The sequence below is a fragment of the Cetorhinus maximus genome, chromosome 8 (assembly GCF_964194155.1).
Source record: "Cetorhinus maximus chromosome 8, sCetMax3.hap1.1, whole genome shotgun sequence".
NCBI classification, from domain to species: domain Eukaryota; kingdom Metazoa; phylum Chordata; class Chondrichthyes; order Lamniformes; family Cetorhinidae; genus Cetorhinus; species Cetorhinus maximus.
The window spans coordinates 70,553,114-70,561,434 of NC_135886.1; the positions used below are offsets into that span (position 1 = coordinate 70,553,114).

Below are 8,321 nucleotides of genomic sequence, written 5' to 3' on the forward strand. Positions count from 1 at the left end.
AATAATGAACAGTTCTGTTCGAAAGCAAAAACGTGATAAACAAGATTCAAACTAGCACATGGCAAAAAAAAAGAAAATGGGGGACAGAGTTCATGATCTGAAGTTGTTGAACTTGTGATGTTAATACTGGGCAAGTCAGTTCCTGGAGTGAAACCTGGTTTGATAGATCCTAACTTTTTTTTTGAAACCATGGAGGAAAGTTACTGAATAAATTCACAGGAGTCTGCTGATGAACTTTTAACACAAGGAATAGAATATTTATTAAACAAGACAAAAGAACTTTATTACACCAGATAAAAATGTTGGAAAGATATCAATACAAACACAAGAATATAATTCAAATATTCATTATTCCTTCACCCCAGCTATCTTTACAGTTACATACAAATTCAGAAAGATATAACAATTTACCATATCTATCTTATGCTCTAATATTCAGGGTAAGTATGCAGTATATGTGAACCAATTGGTGAACTGTGGGCAGACACACCAGAGTCCAAAGTAAATGACAATTATGACCAAAGCAGATTCTATGGATTTCTTAACAACCCATCCAGATGCTTGTCACACCTTGAGCCAACCAGTCTCACTGAGATTCTGTTTTTCTCACAAGGGCTTCCAATCTCCACGTTTGAAGCCTTGGAATTCTTCCAATCGTTGCTCCCACTTGGACAGCTTCAACAAAGATCCACTTCCAGGGTTTCAATCTTGCCTTCTGAGATTCCTTTCCCTTAGATCTCTGCGTATACTCATACTTTCCAAGCACACTTTCAGGTCTTTGGCCATGCCATACAGAACACCACTGGTCAAAAGGGTCCCTTTGCCTTTATAGCCCACAGCACGGAGTCACCAACCTTCAGCTGCCCTTTCGGATCTTCAGACTTCTCTCAAGCCTGCTACACTTCAAGTCTGCTTCCTGCAGCTATTTCTTTAACTTGGAGCCTTTTCCTCTGCTTCTGTCATTTATCTTGACTCGATGGGATCTATCTCTGATCCCTGATTTTGCCCCTGCCTGGGACTTTCTTCTGGGACCTCTTTCTGTCCCACTCCATGGTTCTGGACCTTCCTCTTGGTTTGGGATCTTCTCCCTGTCCTTCTACTGTTTCCTGCTCCCTGGATACTTTCAGCACAATGGTCGTCTGGTTCACGTTATCTGACATGAGGTTTTATGCTGTTTCACTTCCTTGCTTCCATTTCTTCTGCGCATGTGCGCTGAGCTGGTTCCCGACCTAAAGGCGTGAAAATAAACAATCTGCGCATGTGTGGTCACTTCTTGGCTGGCACATGCACAGAAGACCTGTGTTCCCGACGAAAGATGGAAAAAGACACCAACTGCACATTTGTGGCCATTTCCCAGCTGGCGCATGTGCAAAAGTCCCTAGCCCTGCCAGGAACTGTAGTTCCCAAACTACAACTTCAATTCAAGCCTAAGGTAAGTATCAGAGTTTGGAAGAAACTCAGTGTTGAATCCAGAAGGTTGTTAAGTGCCTAATCAGAAAAGAGGTGTTGTTCCTCGCACTTGCTTTGAGCTTCACTGGAATACTGCAGCAGGCTAAGGACAGAAACGTGATCATGAGAGCAAGGTGGTAAATTAAAATGCCAAGCAACCAGAGGCTTGGGATCGTGCTTGCGGATTGAACGAAGATGTTCCGCAAAGCGATCACCCAATCTGTGTTGTTCTCCCCAATTTAGAAGCAACCACATTGTGAGCAGCATATTCAGTGTACTAAATTGAAAGAAGTACAAGTAAATCATTGCTTTACCTGGAAGGGGTATTAGGGTCTTACAAAGTTAGGAGAGAGGAGGTAAAATGGTAGGTGTTGCATGGAAAGGTGCTGTGGGAAGGGGAGAAGGTGAAGGGAATGATCGAGGAGTGGCTTTCAGCGGACCCCCCTACCTGATGCCAGGTCCCTCGATTGGGCACTGAGTGCCTGTGAATGAGGGTTCCCCCCATGAAGCCACAGGAAAACTCGACAGGGTTTGCTGGGTGGCTTTCGGGAGGTGTGGGAGATCCGTGAGAGTCCCATTAAATCCCTGAGCCATCATTGAATCCTGGTGAGCTCAGGGATAATTGTTCTGAAGTGGCTTGTTAATGAGCCTAATTGACATCCTGCCACCAGTGGGCAGTATTTCTGCATTGGGCCCTTCCTGCCCCACGAAACGTGGGGCAGTTTTCCCGCTGCTGGGAATCAGATGCGGGGTCTACTGCCTGATTCTCCCAGCCCACGTGCTATCCTGGCCGCATCAGCGGGCTCCAGTAAATTCTGTGCATAGACCCTGTAGGATATTGGAGAGATAGACCCACTAGATATGGTGGCAGTAAACTGTTTACAGGAGAATATGTCAGATGCACCACAATGTTCCCTGCCAATTGAGATGACAAAATATCACATTGTTAAACTACTTAATAATGGCTAAACTACTGTAAAATGTATTAGCAACTAAAAATATTTCCCAGAAGCAAAGCAAAGATATTAAATTGAATAATAGTTGGACCAAACAATGAAAGGTCAATATTCCCTTTTCAGAATGCTTTTCCAGCATTCTTTGGCAGTTCTCACAAAACCAAGAATCCTGGCCAAAGTCTCAAATGACATCCTTGATGACTGTGACCACACTCCATTGCCTTCTTCAATCTCTATTTATGAGGGACTTGACCGTGTTATTTTCCTCTGTTCTTCAGTTGTTCAGCTTGATGGCATTACCCTTGTTTGGTTGCATTCCTATCTGACTGAACATAGGCAGCGCATCTACTGCAATGGCTTCTCGTCCTGCCCTACACCATCACCTGCAGAATCTATCCTTGGCCAGCTTCTTTTACTTGTTTACATGTTGCCCCTCAGTGACGTCATCCACAGAATTGAATTCTGTATGTATGATGATGACACTCGGCTATATCTCTTCACCCACATCCCATGACCCCACAACCTCCCTTGTGCTGTCAGACAGCCTAGTCAATATCAAGGCATGAATGAGTAACAACTCCCTGTGAACGAGGGATCCCCCCATGAGGGATTAAACTTAATAGTTGAAGCCATCACTTATACATCTGCTACCCACCTCCTCCCTTCATCGGCGACACCCCCCATCCTGTCCACACTTACCTGTCTCCTGGGATTCAGCGTCAATCCCTGGTGAAGGTCTCATTGCATTACTGGAAGCAACCACCGCTCCCAATGGCACTGCCTGTAATGGAGTGATGCCAGCCACCAGCTCTCGGAGGCAGGATTCCCACCCGACTGGACCCTTGATCGAGTGAGAGGCCCAATGCTGTCCGGGTAAGTGCCTGATTGCACTTAAATGGCATCAGGCTTCCCGAAGAAAATTGACGCCAGGTTCCCATCGGTTCTCCAATTGATGAGCAGGACCCCAGTCGCCAAATTAAATTCCACCCTACACCTCTAGTTCCCTAATGTTTTTGAGAAATAGTATGTCCAATAGTATGTCCATAGAAGACTTCCCTGCTAGATATCAGTAATTTTTCATAAGTTTGAAATTAGATAAGCTGAATTTCAGGTGACCAAAATCATGAATAAATTCGAATGCTGTTGGTCACTCTGCAATGAACACAAATCATTTCACACTGTAGTTAATAAAGACTGACACGAACATCTTCAATATGGCTGGATCCATTTTTTAGGCATTGGACTTACTGAATTCATTCTTTAAAACCTATCAGCCAATGAACTCTACGTGCCTCTGTTAATTTAGATGTAGAGTGCCCATAAATCACTGCACTAGTAAAACAGCATTTATCTACTTTTAAGTAGGATGAAAATGTTACAGAAAGCTAAACAATGAATTAGCCCTGAAATTTCAACAACCTGAAATGTTTGCTGCTTATTTCAATAAAGTTAAAGTGAAATTCCAAATCAAACAGTTACCAATAAGTTAAAATTCTGGCAAGCAAAGGGAACATAAAAAACTTCAAAAGTCAAGAAAAAATGGATAATAAACCTTGAATGTTATTGATTCTCTGGCATCACTGATCCGTTCCAATGTAATTCGAATCCTAGGGTCTTCCTTGCTTTACTCAGTAACTTACATCATCCAGTGGAATAGCTCATGGTAGAAAAGTAGAAGATTACTTCTGGAAAAAAAATTAAAGGACTGATTGGACTTTTGTACCCTCTCTTAATAAAGACTGCATTCATTGCTAGATGAATAAAGTATGTTGTTGATTGAGGTAAATTACGGACACAGAGGATTGAATTCTCTTCCAGTTGGCAGATTAGCAGCATTGTATAGTGGACAATAATGTTCAAAGAGCCTGATATATTTATCTTCTTCTCTGGCTACCATGGGAGTGCTATATGGGAATTCACTTTTGGAAAATTGTGCAAACTAATTTCCAGCCTGGGAATCTAGAACTATTCTTACTTTCACATTATGAGCTGTAGCTTGGTCATTGGAGTTACAGCTTAACATAAATAATAATCTTTTACATTTATTAGCTTAGATCTTTCTGGTGTCTCGCAGGGCTCTCTATTAGTTGGGCTTCTTCCCCTCGCGCTTCAGCTCCATGTTTTTGTCCTGTAAGTTGTGGAAGTGTGAGCTGATAATGGCACAGGGTTATGAGGCATATGGGAGCTTAGTGAATGGTGGGATGGGACCAAAAGTGCGTCTCCTTAAGCAATGAGATTTAGATATTGAAAAAGGAACAGAGGAACAATGAAGAATGAAGGTGAATTTGAATCAAATCAGGTACGGGAAGAGAAATAAAGAGAGAGATAGGAAGATTAGACTGAGAAGGAAAAAAAGAAACAGAAAATAAAAGTATGAAAAAGATTCTACATTTTACATTTTAAAAAATTGCCAACAACCATTTATAACCTTTAGGAATGAGACTCCACAGTTTAAATTGTTCTCTTGGTCAAAGAGGTTAATTGGGATTGCAGGGACACAAACCTTCCCATTAAAGACACATGCTGTTAAGTAACAGCCCTGGAAATTAATATGCAAATATAGCAACTTCGTGAAACTCACAGGGTGAACTGCCATTTTTGTGAAGCTAATGAAAGATAGGTCTAATTCATGGCCTATCTAGTCTTAGATAATTTGCACATTAATAATGGCCAGTTCCATTAAACTTGCTGTTATTTTGGCAGCAAAATCTGAGCCATACTGTGAGATTGCATTCTTTATCACAACAAGAAACTGTGGCAAGCACAATCTTCTAAGTCTAAATGCTTTGAGGATTCATTTTCTCTTGATCACATACAAACCCTGGACACTACGCTCCAAGTGTTAAAAACAATAAACAGGGAAGGGGTCAAAATGGTAAGAAATGTAACCTCTCTGCCCATGAGTTGAGTAAAGCCCAATCTATTTTTTTCCCTAGGTATCAGCAATGACTTGAAAGCTACAGAGTACTTGGAGGAATGGAAAAACTTAATCAGCAGAAAAAAGCACAACAATGCTAAATCACCTCTGGGAATTCTCAATCAAATTTAATTTTCCCTGGTGAAATGCTGCAGCCCTCATAATGCATCTTTTGGCAGATCCTAACTGATTAAAAGCCAAGTACATCACTCCATTTTATTTTGGTAATTTATAGCAATCAATGCAGAATGATTACACAATGGTAAGACTTCAGGCTTTTTTACTCAAGTCAGTGCTTCTTACCGTCTTTGAATACTGTCTCTTTAACAATGCACATTTTTGACATTCAGTCTTTCAAAAACTAATACATTGCTATTGCCTTGATTAATGGAGCAAGACTTGCAAGAAAGGTCTAAGTGAGTTGCCTGCAAATGACAAAGTTTATGAGCTAATAAATGGCACAAAAATCTGAACGGACGAGGAAACCAACTTGCTTATAAAGCAGTTTTGAAGCCATTTAATGCAGGCCAACTCAACAGTTCTGACACATATCAGTTTTGCATTCTATTGTTTTATTTACTGGCTTTCAGAGATTTTTCATACAATTCTGAAGAAAGAAATGGGTGAAGATTTGTCTTACGTATTATTGAATGAAGATCAGTATTCTAAATTCTTTTAAAGTTTTGACAGCTGAGTCACCCCATAATTATTTTTTTGGATCACTTAGTAGGCATCATATGGTAAGGCACTTTGTAATTGGCCAGTTGTGTATTGCTGTACTGTAATCGCCATGTGGCTTATTCTGTATTTTTTTCATTATTCATTCATGGGATGTGGGTCTCACTGTCTGGGCCAGCATTTATTGCCCATCCCTAATTGCCCTTGAGAAGGTGGTGGTGAGCTGCCTTCTTGAACCGCTGCAGTCCCTGTGGTGTATGTACATCCACAGTGCTGTTAGGGAGAGAGTTCCAGGATTTTGACCTAGTGACAGTGAAGGAACGGCGATATATTTCCAAGTCAGAATGGCGAGTGGCTTGGAGGGGAACTTCCAAGTGGTGGTGTTTCCATGTGTCTGCTGCCCTTGTCCTTCTAGATAGTGGCGGTCGTGGGTTTGGAAGGTGCTGTCTAAGGAGCCTTGGTCAATTCCTGCACTGCATCTTGTAGTTAGTACACACTACTGCTACTGTGCGTCTGTGGTGGAAGGAGTGAATATTTGTGGATGGGGTATCAATCAAGTGGGTTGCTTTGATCTGGATTGGGTCATGCTTCCTGAGTGTTATTAGGGAAGCACTCATCCAGGCAAGTGGAGAGAATTCCATCACACTCCTGACCTGTGCCTTGGAGATGGTGGAGAGGATGTGGGGACTTTGATGGAAAGGCCAGGAGGGACAGGATGGAGGGAGCACCTGTGGGGGTTAGACCTTGTCAGGAGGGGGAGGGGGGCCAGGGCACCCCATGTTGTAAGGAGGCTGGTGATGGAGGCACCCCCCCCACCCCCAACCCGTGCCCCCCCCCCCCCCCCCCCCCCCCCCCCGCACCCCCCAACTTCCCATCTGAGGTCTGAGCAGATGACTCAGGGTGACTCTCCTTCCACCTGTTTCAAAATTGAGGCCGGGCAGGGATCGGCCCTTAAGTGGTCATTAATTCCCACCTAAAGCACCTCAATTGAAGCAAGGGTGGGCTGGCCTTGGTCTCGCCTGTCCCACCTTAAAATTGCAGACAGGTAGGCACAGGTGGGAAGGCCATTTGAGGAATTTTACACTCCCCCGCAGCCTGCATAACTGCCGGCAAGGGACCGTAAAATTCCTCCTTTTATTTCAAAATCACTGCATGCTGACTCACTGTGTCCTAGCTTCCATAGGTACTGGTGCTTTATCCATGTATGAACTTAGCTGTATACTTGCTGCTTTAGCCTAGCAATTCACCTTGATATGGCTCTTATGGTTGCACAGAATGTAAGTTAAAATCTGCACATGGGAGGCATTAGCCAACAACAGAGGGAAATGGTAATATTATTTGTGGGCCAGCATGTGCCACCATGACCATCAGTGGCTACAGCAGCTTGACAGCAGGTGCCAATACCCTATAATGCTACTTGATAACCTCATGTGTGGCACTTGTAGCTGAACCTGTCTTTCATGGGTTGACCTCTTCAGCTGTCAACAAAACTGCATCATGTGAAACCATCCTGTTGCCAATGGATTTGCTGTGTACCCAGCAGTTCACATAGATGGAAGGATGCTGCAACGATTTGAAAGTAAAAATATCTCTACCCATTGCAGCAGAATATTTTTGACCCATTTTTTAGCTGTGAACAAAGCAATCTCAAGTAAAGAGTGGGAGATGGGTTGCAGCAAGATACATTAGCATAGGGGTTACACTATTGGACTAGTAATCCATAGCTCTGGAAAGATGACATAGCATGAATCTTACTGCCTTAGTTTTACGTGCTGGGTCAGGACCAATTTTGGGTCACAAACCTGATTGAGAGAATGACTGGACTTCTGGCTCATATTCGAGAAGGCGAGCAATTAGGAACCCCCCTGTAAAAGTGCTGTCGAATTAAGCATGGCAGGCAGGAATATGCATTGGAAACATGATTTTGCAAGCTGGATTTAAAGGGCCACTTGCAGGCTTCATATTGGCAGCACAGAGAGTTGTGCAGTGCTAACAATTCTGCAAGAGCTTTGAGGGAAATGAAAGGGCAGCAGGGAATGGCTGCTGCTACTTTATGGACAGCTCTCTGGACATCATGGGTAATGTTTCGAGTCCGAATGACTCTTCATCAGAACATGATGTTATTTGGACTCGAAATGTTAACTGTGTTCCTCTCCGCAGATGCTGTCAGACCTGCTGAGTTTTTCCAGCTATTTTTGTTTTTGTTTCAGATTTCCAGCAACCGCAGTATTTTGCTTTTATCCCTGGACATCATGTTGGAAGCAGTCGAGGCATGGAGGCAGGTGCTGTTCCTTGATGGTGGCAGGAGGAGGTCAGCCCCT

At 43.1% G+C, this 8,321-nt stretch overlaps 1 long non-coding RNA gene across 1 annotated transcript in view; it reads left to right on the forward strand.

Moving 5' to 3' along the window:
* LOC144683710 (uncharacterized) overlaps positions 1-5,531 on the forward strand; it is a 272,653-nt gene extending 267,122 nt beyond the window's left edge. Inside the window, exon 3 of the long non-coding RNA XR_013577323.1 lies at positions 5,342-5,531. This is a non-coding gene — a long non-coding RNA (uncharacterized LOC144683710). The remainder of the gene's footprint in view (positions 1-5,341) is intronic.
* Positions 5,532-8,321: the final 2,790 nt, after the last annotated feature.